Raw genomic sequence first — 16,584 nt, 5'->3', positions numbered from 1 at the left:
TACTCAGAAGCAGCTCCAGTAGTGGAGGTCAGGTTGAGCATCTGAAGTGCCGAGTGGTGACTTTGTTCTGCCCTCAGGACTGGGTCGCGAGCAGGTCTATTGCTCTGTGTGTTATTTGGAGGTTGCTGCTCGTATTCCAGCATTTTGCTTTTATCTGATGCCTTAAGTGTTATTAAAAACTTTGTTGAGGTACCTAAATTTAGCTACACAATGAGCTGCGCCAAAGTTGAGAGAGAAGAGAAAGTCCTTAACCTGTTCTCAGCACTTGGCCAACACTTTTGCTCCTTGTATTGTAGTTCTCATTATACTGTTGCTGCTGCTGCTGCACTTGGCAAAACTTAATGAGCAACTTTTGCACATTGCAGCTGCAATTGGTTGGCATTTTGGCATTTTGTTTTATGCAAATTGGATTAGCGCAGTGCGAAAGCTAATAGCTGCCATGTGGCTAACCAGTTGGCTAATTGGGCAACAATTCTTATAATTAAATTGCAAAATAGAAGACTGTAGAACAGCAATTCAAGCATTTGCCATCGAGTGACTGTAATTTGACTTTGCGCTTGGCGTGTCTCTAATAAATTTGATTGCGATTGAAGCGTGAAAGCCAACGCAAATGGGCGACCGCAATCGCAACAGATTATTGCGAGACCTCATCGCAGTTTCACAAGGATTGCGGCCAAGCTTCAGTCAGTATCTGTTGCAGTAGCTAATAGATGAGCAAACAAGGCGTAGCTGGTAAAATGGAATGCAAAAACTTAATCAGGCGAGAAATGAAGTTGCAATTGCCAGCAGGGGTGAACGAACATAATGTTGAACAACTGCGGCTGCAGTTGCAAACTTAAACGCCTGCGGTTGACATTGACATCCCCGGTCCAGTCAAAGTCCCAGTCTCAGTTCTCTCTCACAGATTGCTTCCCCTTTTCGCTCTCAGTACAGCTGCAGCAACATCTTGAATGTGTACGTCACGTTCCAATGACGACATCGATTGTCAACATCTGTGGCTGGGCCACAAATTAAACACAAACACGACGCAAGTGGCAGGCAGCAAGCGGGAAGAAAGAGCGAGACACGTAGAGACACTAGCACGTATTGGGGCAACATTCTCACTTGGCAAGTTTCTGTCGTGCTGCTGCTTGCTGTTGCTCCTTTTGTGTTTGTCTTTTGGCCCCAAAAGCATGCAAAGCTTTTATCATCATCATCATCACCATCATTGTGCTCACGATGAGCATCCGCATCATAATCATCATCAATGCACTTTCATTGTCAACTCGATTCGACTCGATTCGCCTTGCCTCGCCTCGACGTGTGCTTTGAAAGTCTCACGTATTCGCACTCGGAGTGCAAAAGTCATCTCCACTTCGCGGACATCTACCGACCGAACTTTGCCCCAATTGCCCTCTGACTTTGCTGTTATGTGTTTCTCTCTGTCTTTTCTTTCTTTGTGTGTCTGTCTGTTGCAGTGTCATTCGCTATGTAGGTTAATCGCTTAGACAAACCAATGTGTGTGTGCGCTTTTCACGCCAAGGATTGCATTTGCCACAACTTTGACCCTCAGTCTGTGGCGGTTGTCTTTTCCCCCCTGTTCTCTTTATTCCAATTTTGGCAGCTCATGTGTGTTTGCCCAACGCCTGGCCATTACTATGCATGTGTATGTGTGTGTGTGGTCGCGTGGCAATAAAAAGCGAACAGTTTGCTCAACATTTTATTCACTTGTGGTAGCACAAAAAAAAGAAAGAAATCCAATTGATATTCAACATTTGAATTGTATCGAATCTGTGTGAATAATTGAAATAAATATTGAAATTCTATAAGTCACAAATTTGCATTTATTTTTTGCGTTTTGACTTTTGTTATCGTATGTTATGTTTAGAAACACGCGTCTAAAGTAACAAAGGCAGCGTTTGAAATTGAATTTGGCGACAAAAAGCACAAGTGGAAAATTAAACTGAACTTGTGCTCGACTTTGTGTTATCCTGTTTACATGAATATGCAATTATAACATTTTATATTTAAATATAACAATATAGCGTATACGTAATGTCAAAATATATTATTATTATTTTCACTACTATTGCCTTTAATGTTGACATTTGAAATTCCAATGCAACCATAATAAATTGCGTATACGCCAGGTTAGCTGAATCACTGTTAATTAGTAAGTCATGCTATTGGCATTATTATTCTTTGGCATAATGTGTTTTCGTTGATTTATTTTTATTTTGTGCAGCTTTTCTCTGTTTTTAATCGACTCCGGCAGCAAATTCGTTTGCTGCTCCGGAGCACGTTTTGACATTACAAAGTCTTCGGCGTTTGGTTTAATTTCCATTCCCCATTCCTTCTCTCCGCTCCGCTCTGTGCTGTTCCGTTCCGCTCCGGTTTTCCGTTTTCACTTCCAGTGAAATTTCAATTTAAATGAAAAACCTGCATTGTCAAAGAAATGCCAACCAATACTTAGACACAACAGAACACGACTCAGCTGAAGTCAACTGAGCACAAGGCTGAACCGAACGACACGAGCATTATACAGAGTGCGAATATATGCGCTCAGCGCCTTGCTAAAGTTAAATGGCAAATATCTGACGGATAAATTGAGCTTATTTATCAAAGTTTTAATTAAAAAACTTCATAGCAGCAATCTCTAAATTGCTAAGTGTGTAATTACAGCTGCGTTGACGGCAGCAACAACAACGAAAAAAAAAGCGAAATGCGAAATACGAAATACAAAATAAAAAGTCATGAAAACGGTTTGGAGAGCACACCTCAAAGCATCGCAACCAGACGATTATTCGACGTCATCAGTTTCGAAGGGGGCTCGGCCCCAATGAGAAAGCAGTTCAGAGCGCCCTAATGTATGCAACAAATAAAATTCACACAAAATTGAATTAGACTTAATAAACACGAATACCAAAGACGCCACCAGCTGGTAGCATCTGGGGAGTCCAGCGTCAAAGTCCAAGACCGTAGCCTCTTCCTCCTCCTCCTCCTCCATCTTCTGCACTTGGTTCTTGCTATTTGCTGCTCCTTGCTGGCGGCAAAAAACACAAAAGTCGCAAATAAAAATTGCGCTGAAAGACGAAGTACTAGAAGTAATAGAGAAGCACCCAGAAATTCATAAAGCACGCAACGAGCAACGCGCTTTACGCGTGACTGAATTTTACGGGGAACTGGGAAGGAGTCGACCGACGAAAATACAAAAAAAAAAAGAAGCAAAATGAACAAGCGGAAAAAACACGCCCCCAGACCCAGAACCCCAAGAAAACTCGCAGGAAAATCACAAACAACATTCCCAACATTACAAAAGGCCATACGACAGCCAAACGAAACCAACTGCAGACTTTATCAAAGAGAGCGAGAGAGGGAGAGCGAGAAGAGCGAAAGGCACGAGCGGAACGCAAAGAACGCGTTGAGAGCAAATGAGCAAATTGACAAAACTTGAAATATACACTTTACACAACTGAAGCATTGAGTTCTAAGAAAATGTGAGAAGCACTCGAGTGCCGCCTCACTCTTGGCTAATATATGATTATTAAACTTAGGTCGAAATATAGGTCTCATCTTTATGAGTTTTACGCAGAAATGATTAACTTTTGTCGACAAAAAGTTGATTGGCATTAAGTAGATGTAATGACAAAAACTTACAATGACAGCAATAGTATATTGTCAGTCACATTTGATTGCCCAAAATTACATTTAAATATGTATTCTGTAAGCTGACAGAATATTTGCGTAAGCGCATCAGCTGCAACCGTAGGCAATTTATGAGCATCACAAATCATAAGCACACTATATATGTACGTACAATATATAGTATTCTTTTTTATCATCTATAAAGGAAATTTCTTTGCACAGTTGGTATGCAAACTGTTTGAAAAGATTTCTCAAAGTGCAGACCGGAAAAGAGCAACACGAGGCGTTGCCAGCTGCCGGCGGCATTGACAGAACGACACGCCAGACAAACAGACAGGCGGACGGACGGTGCGAGGGACAAACAGACAGGACAAGCAAACAGCTGAGATGGGCGTACAACCAGCGACAACAGCGACAACACCAACAACGACGACAAAGCAGAGGAAAGACCAAACAAGAGCCGACTGTCGCGGTCGTTTCAAGTAAAACAAATATAAAATAAATTGCGAAATGCCAACAAATAAAAAATGTGTAAGTATAGGCATAAAAACCACCTCAGCTCCGCTCTACCCGATGGCTCATCCAGCCATCCGTCTATCCATCCATCCATTCGTTCGTTCGCTCGTCCGTCTATCCGCCTACAGGTTGCCGCCCCCGTGGCCTGAGGTCATTGGGCCGCCAACGAAGGAACAGCACAGAGAAGAATAGAGTTGAGACAGGGCAGAGAAGAGCAAAGCAGAATACAGCGCAGAGCCAAGACGATTATAAAGAGATTTGTGTGTCTGGCGGGGAGTAAGCAACAAAAGGGAGAAGAAGCGTTGGCAAGATGAGAGAATAGAACCCAGACCCTTGAATCGTACGCGGACCCATTGCCAATGATGCTGATGAGCCGTTGATGACTGTCATCACAATCACGATTATGATAATAATATAGTAATCGTTATCAGCAGCAATGTTGCGGCAGTTTGTTATCTTTGCCCTGCCAGATTGTCAGCTATTGGCCACGTTAAATATCAGGAAACAGAAGCTATATAAAGCTATCAAGAAATATAGGTCATATTAGATGTAATCAAGTTAAAGGCACAACAAAAAACTGGAGAGAACAAAAAAAACCAAATCGGACGCAATCTCTTTGAAGCAGCAACAGGATTTAGAGAGCCTACAGTAAGATTGATTCGATGGGATCAGGGCAAAGATTAGACGACCAAGCGAATGCTTTGATAATAATTCAAATTCCAGCAAGTTGTGCATAACTGCTTAATATTTAATGCGCTATTTATGGTGGAATTTAGGATTTGATTTTATTATGTGAAATGCTCTCAATGGGCCATAAATAAATGCGAATGCCTGCAAATGGCCCAAAACGATTTGTTTAACTTTAAGCCGAAGGTTATGCTATGCTGCTGGCTTTGTAAACAGGGCTCGTTAAAAAGCCGCTCAGAGTCTTTCCATTAATGACTTTCTTTAATTATGCTCCAAACCCAAATAAAAGGGGGCAACATTTAACATTCAAAATTCGTTGCCTACTTTCAGGCGCTCTCTAACAAAATGCCCTCAATTTGATATTATTAACGCTGCTGTTGCTGTCCGAGCGAGATAGAGGATGAGGAGGAAAGAGACGGACAAAACACACACACACAACAAAACTGTAAAGGAAAAAAAGTTTTAGAAAACTCATTCAACCACTTTGCATAGCATCGAATCGAACGATGGATGGATATATAGGAACTTATTGATTGCCCCGCCAAAGCGAAGGCACAAAAAAATATTGAACATTTATACTATGTATATGTATGCGTGATCCCAGCACGTGGATGCTGTGTCCTGTCCTGTGTGTTTGGCAAGCGGAAGTTAAGCAGAGATTGCAAATAGCTAAACAACAACAACAGCAACAACAACTAAATGGTGGCAAACGCACATGCTGCTCGTATATCTGGTGTTTGTGTGTGTGTGTGTGTGTGTTTGTGTGTGTTTGTGACCCTGTCTGGCTGAGTGGTTTAGTCAGGCATATGGCGTGCTTTGATTTGTTGCTGTTTTTTTTCTGGGTTTATCGCCACCCAGAGCCCATTCAGCTGCACTTGGCACAACAACAGCAAAGTTTAGCCGCATTATCAGCAACAACAATTGCATATCTTGTGAACGTGGTCTTGAAGGCGTGCAGCAGTTGGCAAACAATGTCAGTGAAAGTTTGCACTGTGTTTGTGGCGTGTTTAAGCCAAGTTAGTTGACTGCCCGTCAGCTTGCTTGGCCAACGGAGCATAAGCCGGCAGTGCAGCTGGCCAATTCATCCTTATTAAAACTGTCAATAGGAAACGACATTCAACTGTCGTGTAGCTTGTGGCATGCTCTAACAGTTGCAACTGTGCCACAAGCAAAAGACAAAGGAGCTCATGAAACAAGAAAGAGAGAGAGAAAGAGAGAGACGGAGAAGGAGAGAAAGAGCGTGCTGTGTAAGTATTTGTGTGCTTTTAGTTTTGATTTTCCACTTGATGGAGTGCAAATTCATGGCATCGCCCTGTGCAGCCAGGTGTAATATCAAATTATAAACATTTCGCCTTGCAAATTCATTGTTAATGAGCGGTAAATATTCATCGTTACATTAATTAGGTTACACCACTCATCATGCATTCAATCTGCCACTCATTCATTCACTTACTCACTCATTCATTTATTCATTTTGTTGCACTTGTACTTTATCGCAAATGATGTGTATCATTTACACAAGTTGAACAAGTTGTGTTTAGTTTGAAACGTGGCAACACTTTCAACATCCAACAGCAGCAGCAGACGCAGCAGCAATTACACAAATTGTTGACAACATTTATACTCATGAATTTCGCATTGGGTTTGAAGCATACATAATTTATTCTCTCAACTACCGCCATTATGGCATCCAAGTTGCAAAACGTGCCTGAAACCATTTTTCCTGCCTCCTCCCCCTCAACCACCTTGACTTTCCCCCCCCCCTCTGATGCTTCTCGCTTGCTTGAATTGGGATTGAGGGACGTGGGCATTTGTCGCCAAGTTGAAATTGCTTTTAATAAAATACAATTTCTGTTTGCTTTCGGCTTTCGGCTTGTCCCACATTCCAGGAATGCCCGGCATTTAGACGATGCTCAAAATGAACATTTTGTAGTCATTAAGTGCTATCAAACACACACTCACACACAACTCTTAGAACTTGTTATCAGTTCTTTTCTTTATCTGCCTTCTTTAGAAGTATAGTGAAAAATTTCAATAAAATGCCTTAAACTTAAATCAAAATCTGGCTGACCAGAAGATCAACGCACACAAATACACACACACAGGGCACACTCAAGCTCAATCAAATGTTTGTGGCACTTTAATCAATGCCTGGTTAGGGCACAAACTGCGGCCACAAAAGCCCATGAAGGCAGTTCATCCATAAACACACGTCCCACACAACTTTGTGTTTGTGTGTGTGTGTGTGTGCTTGTTTGTGTATGAGATTTCAATGAAGCCATCATCTGGCAAGCATTGTGCGACTTGAGTGCCGAGAAGAGATGCTTACAAGTGCTGCCAAAAAGAACAAAAACTATTAAAGTAAGTGGAAATGGGCGCATTAGGGCGTGTACACATGAGAGAGCCAAATAGAACAGGGTACTTGGCTGCTACCCTATTCGACGCATGAGCGCGTCATCGTTGACAAACTAAAGTAGGTAGACCTTTTGAACCTTTTATGTGCTTTTAATTTTAATAAAAAAATTAAAAAAAAAAATATAAAAATCGTTGCGTTCGTGTGGGCTGCTGAGCTGATTTCCTCACTTCTGATTGTATTTCCATGCGTTGGTCGCATTTTCAATTTGCACTTTACATAAGCACTGCATTTTTCACCCACAGCTGCTGCCATTCTCAGACGACCTGGCGTATACGTGATATGCAAATGCGTGCGTTAAGCGATGCCTCCAATGGCTTACTACGCCCTCTAGCGTGGTCTGTGACTCAGCTAATGCGATCCATTAATAAAGATGGCAGAGTCATCATCGAAAATTAAAGTACACTCGGCTCCAGCTCCAATTCTTGACTTTTTGAGGCCACTTCATTGGGCTCATTAGAGAGAATTGCAATTAATTACATGCTCAAGGTGTCAAGCAGCAGTCCAATGACTGCAGACAATTGAAGACAGCTTACAAAATGCCACATTTGAAGTGGCATACTCGTACTCGGCCACATGCACGCATTATCAATGCCAAGTATGGAGACGGAATAAATGTAATTAATAGCCAAACAAAACACATGCGTGCCTTGACGTTGGCTTTTGTCTGACAAATGATGCGACGATGCGGTCAAAGCAACCGAAACCTAAACCGAAATGACATGCGGCCTCCCTCCTGAAACTTTAATAACTGCCAATGACAACTTTAATGTGGCCCATGGGGAAATTTGTGCCGAAGCAGGCCGGATATAAAGCTAACTAAGTGCCAATGCCGCCTTTTCAGGCATCCGGTCTAGACTTCATTATCACAGTCAAATTCTAGCTGCCGCTTGAGCCTGCCTGAGCTTGTGCTCGTGCTGTGCTGTGCAGTTGCCTGGCGCCAAACGAGCAGCTGTTCACCAAAGATGCGTACTTAAAGATACATACGAAGCAAAAGGAAAAAATTAAAAAGAATGAATATCAGCCAGCGGCAGGCGTGCCACATGCTTATCCATGTACTTATGTTTGTGCGCCGCTGGCTGTAAGTGCGTGAGTCTGCGAGTGCTTGTTATTCCCCATTTGCAGTTGGCAGCAGAATGTTTAATCTACCATAAACACATGACTGAGTATTTATGAGTACAGGAGTGTGAGTGCGAGTGGCTCGACAGGTGAGTGTTTTTGCTAAGCTGTTCTGATTTTCGTTTTTTTCTTGCTGCTGCTGTTCCCTTGCGAGTATTTTGAATGGTGCTCAGTCAATAAGTTGAATCCTTTTTAGGGATTCAACCAAAGCTTAAGTAATTCATTGCAGCTGGCTTTAAAGCAGCCAGCTTTAAGCGACTTTTCGACAACTTACGCACACTTCAATTCATTATTCATGTGTTTACTCTACAAGTACAAAGGAGTTTGTCTAACATTACCTCTACACTAGTCAACATAAATTTTAAACCAACGGGATTACTTAGAATGAAAAAAGAACCAATGAACTTTTAAGTAATTAGAATAAAATTGACTGAGTTGAAATTCTCTTTTCAAGTTGAGCAAATAAACTGCAATTTTGTAGCATACTTTTTAGGTACATTCAACAAATTACATATTAATCAATTAAATATTCATGCAATTTTTGTTGATTTTTGGAATTTTGTTTCATTCACTTCCAGGAATCTTATATACATATGGAAATTCTTTGATTTTATTTTCTTGACTGAAAATGCCATGCTTTCGATATAATACAATCATTTTGAATAGAATACTTTGAGCATGCATTTGCTTGTACATTATTTGCCCATGCTCGCATCAAAATTAAAATATTTTTGCTAAGCTGAGCATTTGGTTGGCAAATAACTGCAGGACATCGCTGAGCTGAAGTAATCTATACAAAAGGGAGAAACTGCTCAAGTGCAGAATCAAATCCGATTATAGAGAATATCGCAGCAATGTAAATGTAAAGGGACATAAATACGCTTTCGCTTCTCTTCTTTATTTTTATTTTTATTTTTTTCATATTTATTTGACAATTTTAGAATTTATTATAGACTCTCGCTTGCTCACACACATCCTTGGTGCCGAAGAGTGCCGCAAGCACTCAGACTCCAGTACCCTCTGGATTTTCGGAGGGTGCGAGCCATGTGCGAGCATAATAAAAATGCACAACATGGCGTTGGCATTGTGTGACCAAGAAGCATTCTATTCTCATCCCTGGCTGATGTTTCCTGTTGTGTGTGTGTGTGTGTGTGTGTGTGTATCCCAGTCCCAAGCCTCCACCTGGCAGAGACGCAAGGGAGCGACTGTCGAGGATCTGGGTTCGATTTGCCATTCGCCAGTTGAATGGCAAAATGGCAAATGAAACTTGCGCCAGCTACAAATTTAATGCGCTTACGATAAATTTTCATTAGACGCGCGAATGTTGCCGTTAACTTTGATCCAAGCGACCACTTTTTATTGTTGTTGTTGTTGTTGCTGCATTCGGGAGTGCAGGAAACAAAAATTTGAATTGAGTGTCCTTTAAAATGTCGCCACTTGCAGGCAGGAAAGCTGTTGTTGTTGCTGTTGTTTCTTTTTGTGTTGTTTATGTTTTAATGCGCTCGTAAAATGCAAGGCAGGTCACAGCAAGGCTAAGACAGGCAGTAAGGCCATAAGGACGCGCACTAAATGACCACACGTACACACACACAGAGACACTCGCACATTGTTTTTGTCACTTAGTAGGTCAAAGAGATTTAGTTATTTCATGTTGCGGCTTACCTGGCGTATACTTAATCACCAAAGCTGTAAAACACCATAACACTGTAACTGAAACGAATCCTTCGCAGCCGCGATGGCAACACTCGTGGCAAAGACGAAAGGTCAACAGCGCACTGGCACGTGAGATTGATTAAACGTCTGATTTATTGTTCCTGGCATATATATTAACTGTGTGTGTGTGTGTGTGTGTGTGTGTGTGTGTGTGTGTGTGTGTATGCTCAGTGCCAAACAATGAGTATTCTAGTCGAACACTTCCGCACAGCGCGTTCGCTATTACAAATGGGCTTTCAAAACGCTAAACTCATTTAACCGTCACTCTTTGGCGAATTGGCAACACCTTCGCTTTGCTTTTGTCCTCTGCCTATTGTTCGCTAAAGAGAAGCGCGCGCGTTGCGTACAAGTCGAGAACTGTTTGGTTGGCAGCGAGTCGAGTTGCTTTTATAAAGCCGCCAACTGATTGCGGCTATGGCATTCAAAACACAACATGTTGCACGTGTGCTTGCAACTAACAACAATACTTCCAGCCAGCCACTGCGCAGTCGCCAAGCAGAGGCAAGAGCTCAACTTATTTATGGCATGCCAGCCTTTGCCTTACATTTAGCCAGAACCCCAACCAAAGCTTTCTGCTTTCACTTGGAAATGAATGTTGCCCCTCGCGACTGGAAGTGTTTGCCTTGAACATGTTCGCTGCGTTACTACCAACTTCGCGTTGCCAATTGCTGCCCTGCTTTTGGCCCTGATTCGTCTGACAGTTTAATTTACGTTTCACGTTTTACGTTGCAAGCAAGTGCGCTCGTTGCACGTTGCACGTTTGCAGTGTCAAGAATGCATTATACTCATACGTTCAGAGGGCGGAATTTTGAATTCTGAGTTTAGTATGTTTCCTAGAAATTGGCAGACTAATACAATTAAGTTAAACGCACAATGGAAACATCAGCTTAGTTTCATAAATTACTTTATCAACAAATCCGTTTTGAATGTACGCAAATGAAAGAGTTCCCAGAATTTTATAGCTAATTAAGACTGCATATTAAATGTATAATAATAGCATTTAGGTAAATATTGTGAAGCTCATTTCCAGTGAATACAAAATTTACATTTCCATTTGAAATGAAATTGAGAAAATAAGAGTTATTAAATACATTTGTTGATGCATTTATTGCTTAGAATTATTCAACCTTTGTCGACTATTTAATTGAGAAAATAAGAGTAATTAAATGCAATTGACTTGATGGATTTATTCCTTAGAATCATTCGACTTTCATTGACGGTTAAATGAAATATTGTATGCATAAAAAAGACTTAAAAATCAACAAGATTTTTCCACATACATGTTTTTAATATGCATAATCTAATCAATTTATTTATGAGAAATAATAATTGCACATATTGGTGAAAATATCAAAGTTTTAATGCAATTCTGTTTATAACATATAATTTAATGCCACATGAAAATGAATTAGAATATCATTAGACTACTTATGCCAACTGATGCAGAAGCTATAAAAATAAATAAGTTAAAAAACAAATATTTATTTGCAAAATGTTATCAATTGAATCATGAGAAATGTTGTGGACAAACTAAAATTTATTTTATGCTAAACATAAATACATAAAATAACTTTATTGACATTTCAAATTAATTAAAAATATCATGCATAATCTTAAAATACCATCCATCTTCCACTGCTTATATCAATTCAGATTTATTGAAATTCAAATCGTCATAGAATTATATTTTTGGCATATTTTATTTTATTTTTGCAGTCATCCTCTGCAGCGCAGTCAAGTTGAAATTAATTTTCAATTAATAGAAGAAAAAATACGCAATTTGAAACATATTTATGAATAAATTGAACTAGCCGCAAGCTTAAATCAGAGCATGTTGAAAAGCAATTAAAGCCAGACGTTGCCAGGCTTAAAGTGGCCTCCTGCAAATGTCCTTGATGTAGCCTAGCAACCATTGCCCAGCTCAGGTATGCTGTTTGGCTGGCCAGCTAGAGGGCAGGATAGGATAGGGGTCAGAAGTATGTAGGAGGTCTACATAGTCAGATTAACCACAATCGAATGCCAACGGCAACCGATAGGCTTACAATTAGCTATGCTTACGCACTACAAATGGCCATTCAGCATGCCATGGTCAACATGTTGGGCTCTGATAAGCACCTGTCATTGAAGTCGACTCTCAGAGTCTGAGAGTTACAAGCAGGTGAGTGAAATTTATTTCAATTTTGTGGCTCTTGTCAATATTGACAGATGAAATGTTAATTAACCAACAAGAGCGCAAACAACAAGACCAGAAGAAGAAAACAAACAATCCGGAAAGTGTCTATGATGGACTGAGAGATTTATTATTATGTTCACTCTCGTAGTATTATTATTATTTGTTTAGCACATCGAGAAGAGCATCTGGCTACCAGCAATGCAGCGAATGGTGAATAACTTGTGAGTATTTATTCAATATTCATTGGATTGAAATTTAAAGTGTTTGACAACATTTTGCACTTTGCATTCCAAAGCCAAAAATAAAAAAAGGACAACCGGGTGCGATCCGAAGTGACCGTGTGTTGACAGGCATTGAACTCCAGCTTCCATTGATGGCAACAACTTTCTACTCACATGTCCAAGTTTTTCATTAACCTGACTCGACCAGATACGTACGATAGCAGAATGTATGTATGTATGTGTTGGCAGCTGTCTCTGCAAAAGTGTTAACTTGTTTTCTCCGTAAAAGGGGAACAAACCTGCTCACTTTTTTTTTTGTTCACTATACCCTCAGTTAACATGGCAAAAATGGGGTTTAATAATGTACGGAAGCTGCTTTCATTGACATTATTTCAATTCTTCATATTTACTATATAAAATGTTACTTTTTAGAATATTAACTTGATTTATTTACAGGGCATCTTCTGGTCACTTACTTTCCGTAATAACTACTTTTATTTGTTTTGCTTTTCGTTGCTTTGTCGTTTTGTTTTTAATGATACTTTGGCCTGACATTGAGAGTCAATGGCAACAGCAGCCCCAACACGTATTTTATTATCATTCCTGTGGTAACTACAATATATGTGTGTGTGTGTGTCCAAGAGCATACAAGTTTTTGGGCATTCTCCACCTCAATATTTATTTCAATTTGCTTCCTTTGGCCCCTTTTATTTTTTGTTGGCTCGCATCCTTTGAACTGTGTCTGACATTTAACCATGAAACGCACAAGGAACGCACCGGAATGTCCAATTCATGAAATAAGCCTGTGGAATACGTAAATGTTTTCATTTCATGGTCACATAAAGTTCTTTCTCCGCTCGGGTCGGTTAGTTCTTCGAGTGGATATCACACACAAAGAGAGAGGGAAAGAAATGCGACAAATGTCACTGTGAAATGCAAAATGCTTGCAGGTAACTTTTTAAATTAAATGCCAATTGCAATATGCACTCAAAAAAAAAATCACATCTACACAAAGCAACTCCATGGTTACCAGAAGCTATCAAAAATATGCTTTCCACTCACCTACACACACACACACATACAAAACTACACAAATACAGAGACATAGACATAGTCGACACACTCACAAAGTAAGCGCAAATGTGCGCATGACATAATTCCTTAATTACCAAAGTTGTCATGTGCACCTGAAAGCCGAAGGAAACTACTGCTTCTCCATTTCTCCATGCGGTTGTAGTTGTTATCGCTGTTGTTGTTGTTGCTGTTGTTGGTACTGATATTGTTGCTGTCTAGTCTGCTTCGTTGTGCATTGGTTACATTGCAACTGTAACTGTCATGTGAACTATGCTGCTTCTAGGCAGATATTTTACCCCAAAAAAATACACAATACCACAGTCTCGTTTCAAATACAAGAATAATTTCAACTCTGTGAGATAAAAATGACATTCATAGTTGAAAAGATCATTGAAGAGAAAAAAGGATTCATTTCCATAAAACGGGCGTCGAAGTGAAATGAAATTTGATTCTTATCTTGCAAACGAATTTTCTGTATGCATTTATACTTTCTGACTATGTTATATACATACATACATATATGTGGATACATTATATCCACAATTAATATATATTTTCATAAATAAACATTGTTTTAAATTCTATGCTACAGAATTAATTTAATAAAAAATCAAATAATCTAGAATTGGAGGAATTCATTTTAATAAATATTTCAGTGCATTGCGATATTTTTATTTTTTAGAAATTTTTAACCTGACCCTTAATTCGATTACAAATTAAATTATCGAGTTTTTATATTTAGTTAATCATTGAAATATTTATATAATATTTGCTACTAAGTTTTTAAATATTACTTCGAAATCAAATGCAAAATTATATCGAGTATTGCTGAAATTAAATTTTATCTTTAAATTGGCATTTAAATTAATTCAACAAAGAAATCTGTAAAGTTAATGTGTAAGATGGCGATATAATATAAATGTAAAAGAGATGGAGGCTAGTCGATAGACCCAACGATATCGTTTGACATCCGTCACGAAGATCAGTTGTCAGAAATTGAACAGCAGTCGTCAAAAGTAGAAAAGAAACAGCAGCAGTCATCAATCAGTTGTCAGCAGGAAGCAGTATTATTTAAGACTTATCAAACAATACTTTAACACTTATTATCAATTATCCATATATAGGATAGGATGAAATAGTCAAAGATTCTTTATATAACCAACATTACATAAATAATAATTTCTTTGATGTTTTCTATCACTATTTTACTTTTCAATATTATCGAAATAATTTGCTGTTCGGTTAGCGTTCAATTTGTAGTTTATCAACATCAACAAAAAGTTCTTTTGATAAATATAGCCAAAGTCAAACTTAAATTAATAACTTATTTGAAGTTATGCGAACTTTCGGTTGCTCACACGGCCGTCTAACAATCGAAACTCCAAGCTGACAGCTTGCACTAACAGCGGTGTGCCAATTTGGGTAAATATTTCAAAGGAGTCGTCAGTCAGTCATCAGTCGTCAATCGTCAGTCGTCGTCAGTAGTCAGTCGTCAGTGGCAGTGACAGTGCCACTGGGCAGAAGACATAGGATGAAAAGCGGGAAATGGAAATCAAGAGGGGCAGCTGTATCAATGCCTGTTGCAATAGTCAGTGAAGCGTGGCAAGTTTTTGCGGCACTGTCAGTGAGTGTATATGCAAAGTACAGTGCCTGCAATTGGCATTCCACGGCTGCGACTGTTGCTGCTAGTACTTCTACCTCGACTGCTACCGCTACCTTGAGCCGTGAAATTTCTTATTTGCAGTTGCGTGTGGCGGCATTGCATTTCCTTCCGTTTCCGCCTCCATTGAAGCTGTCGATGCTGTTTGCCGCAGCGGTTTGTGGTGGCATTTCAATTTCAATTTGCTGACGGAAACGTGAAACGTTGCCCGGGACAACGCACAGAAGTTTGACGCAAGCTAACCCGATGCGTATTCCCTTTGGCCGCGTTGCCACCAATTAGTGTTGTTTGGAATGCCACAGCGAGCGGCAAGTAGCAAGCAGCAAAGTCGAGTCCTTCGGCAAGAGTGTAACAAAATCGCACGAAATGACAAATAAAACGAAAATGAAACAAAAGGCGAACGGATTTAATTAAAATGTTTTACACGTGCGTAAATCCGCACTAATTGTTTTCACTTGACTGTTGCTGATGACTCCGATTTTATTGTTGCTGCTGCCTCCTACTGCTTCTGTTGCTGTTGCTGTTGCTGCTGTTGATGCTTTTGTCAGTTCGACAACAATAAACTTTAATTATGTCGCAGCGTCATAAATGACAGCCATGCGAATGCTCTGGTCAAATTCCGGAAACTTAACAAATTAAATTTACAGACGTTTGTTTAATGCATTCGCACCTAAAAGTAGGCAACAGAAAACAACTTGCACATTGGCAGCATCATAAACATTTTTGGACTCAAGCTCTTGCCTTGGCCTACTCACAAACTCTGGGGAAAAAAAACCCGGAAAAAAGAGAAACATGAAATGGCCAAAGGGAAGACAGAAGAGGAGCTTAGAGGAGGCTAAGGATGATTGCAGCAAATTGTCGACGCAGTTGTTGATTTTTGTCCCTGACTATGTGTGCGAATGTGTGTATGTGTGTGTCTATGTCTTATGCCGTATGCCACTTATCGCTGGCATTCAAATTTCGCTAGTGCATCTGGTAGTTATTTTGTTGTTCCTTTGTCGTGGATTGATAGCCACAGTAACTTTGATTTATTGCCAACCGGTTGCCTGGACACGTGAGTGTAGACTCTGTGTTCGAGTCCGAGTTTGAGTGGTTGCAGTCCCCGTGGTGCTGACGATATGGCATCGGCATTGCCAAACTATCGCTTCTTCCACTGGACATTGGCAAATGATGGCAACAACGTTAGTTGTCTCTGGGCCAACAAAACAGGTTGGCATTGGCCAGCTAAAACTCATCGAGTTGTTGCCGTTGCCATTGCTCCTGCCTCATGTCTTGGGTTGCAATTTACGAGCTGCACTTGACACTGAATGCTTTACAGCATGAAACCGAGCTGTGGCATTTATATGCTTCCGCTTGGTTTAACCAAAACCCATAACACAACCCA

At 40.0% G+C, this 16,584-nt stretch overlaps 1 protein-coding gene and 1 long non-coding RNA gene across 2 annotated transcripts in view; one reads left to right on the top strand and one right to left on the bottom strand.

The window, feature by feature from the left end:
- LOC133845667 (GTP-binding protein Di-Ras2) overlaps nucleotides 1-10,206 on the bottom strand; it is a 37,499-nt gene extending 27,293 nt beyond the window's left edge. Inside the window, exon 1 of the mRNA XM_062280208.1 lies at nucleotides 10,022-10,206. The gene's annotated coding sequence lies outside the window, so the exon portion shown is untranslated. The remainder of the gene's footprint in view (nucleotides 1-10,021) is intronic.
- Nucleotides 10,207-11,743: 1,537 nt separating this feature from the next.
- LOC133843486 (uncharacterized) lies at nucleotides 11,744-12,466 on the top strand. Its single transcript, XR_009894513.1, has 2 exons — nucleotides 11,744-12,230; nucleotides 12,302-12,466. It is a non-coding gene; the product is annotated as an uncharacterized LOC133843486 (long non-coding RNA).
- The last annotated feature ends 4,118 nt before the right edge of the window (nucleotides 12,467-16,584 follow it).

This window comes from Drosophila sulfurigaster, chromosome 3, assembly GCF_023558435.1.
Source record: "Drosophila sulfurigaster albostrigata strain 15112-1811.04 chromosome 3, ASM2355843v2, whole genome shotgun sequence".
Classification (NCBI taxonomy): domain Eukaryota; kingdom Metazoa; phylum Arthropoda; class Insecta; order Diptera; family Drosophilidae; genus Drosophila; species Drosophila sulfurigaster.
This window is presented reverse-complemented; position numbering and strand designations above follow the sequence as displayed.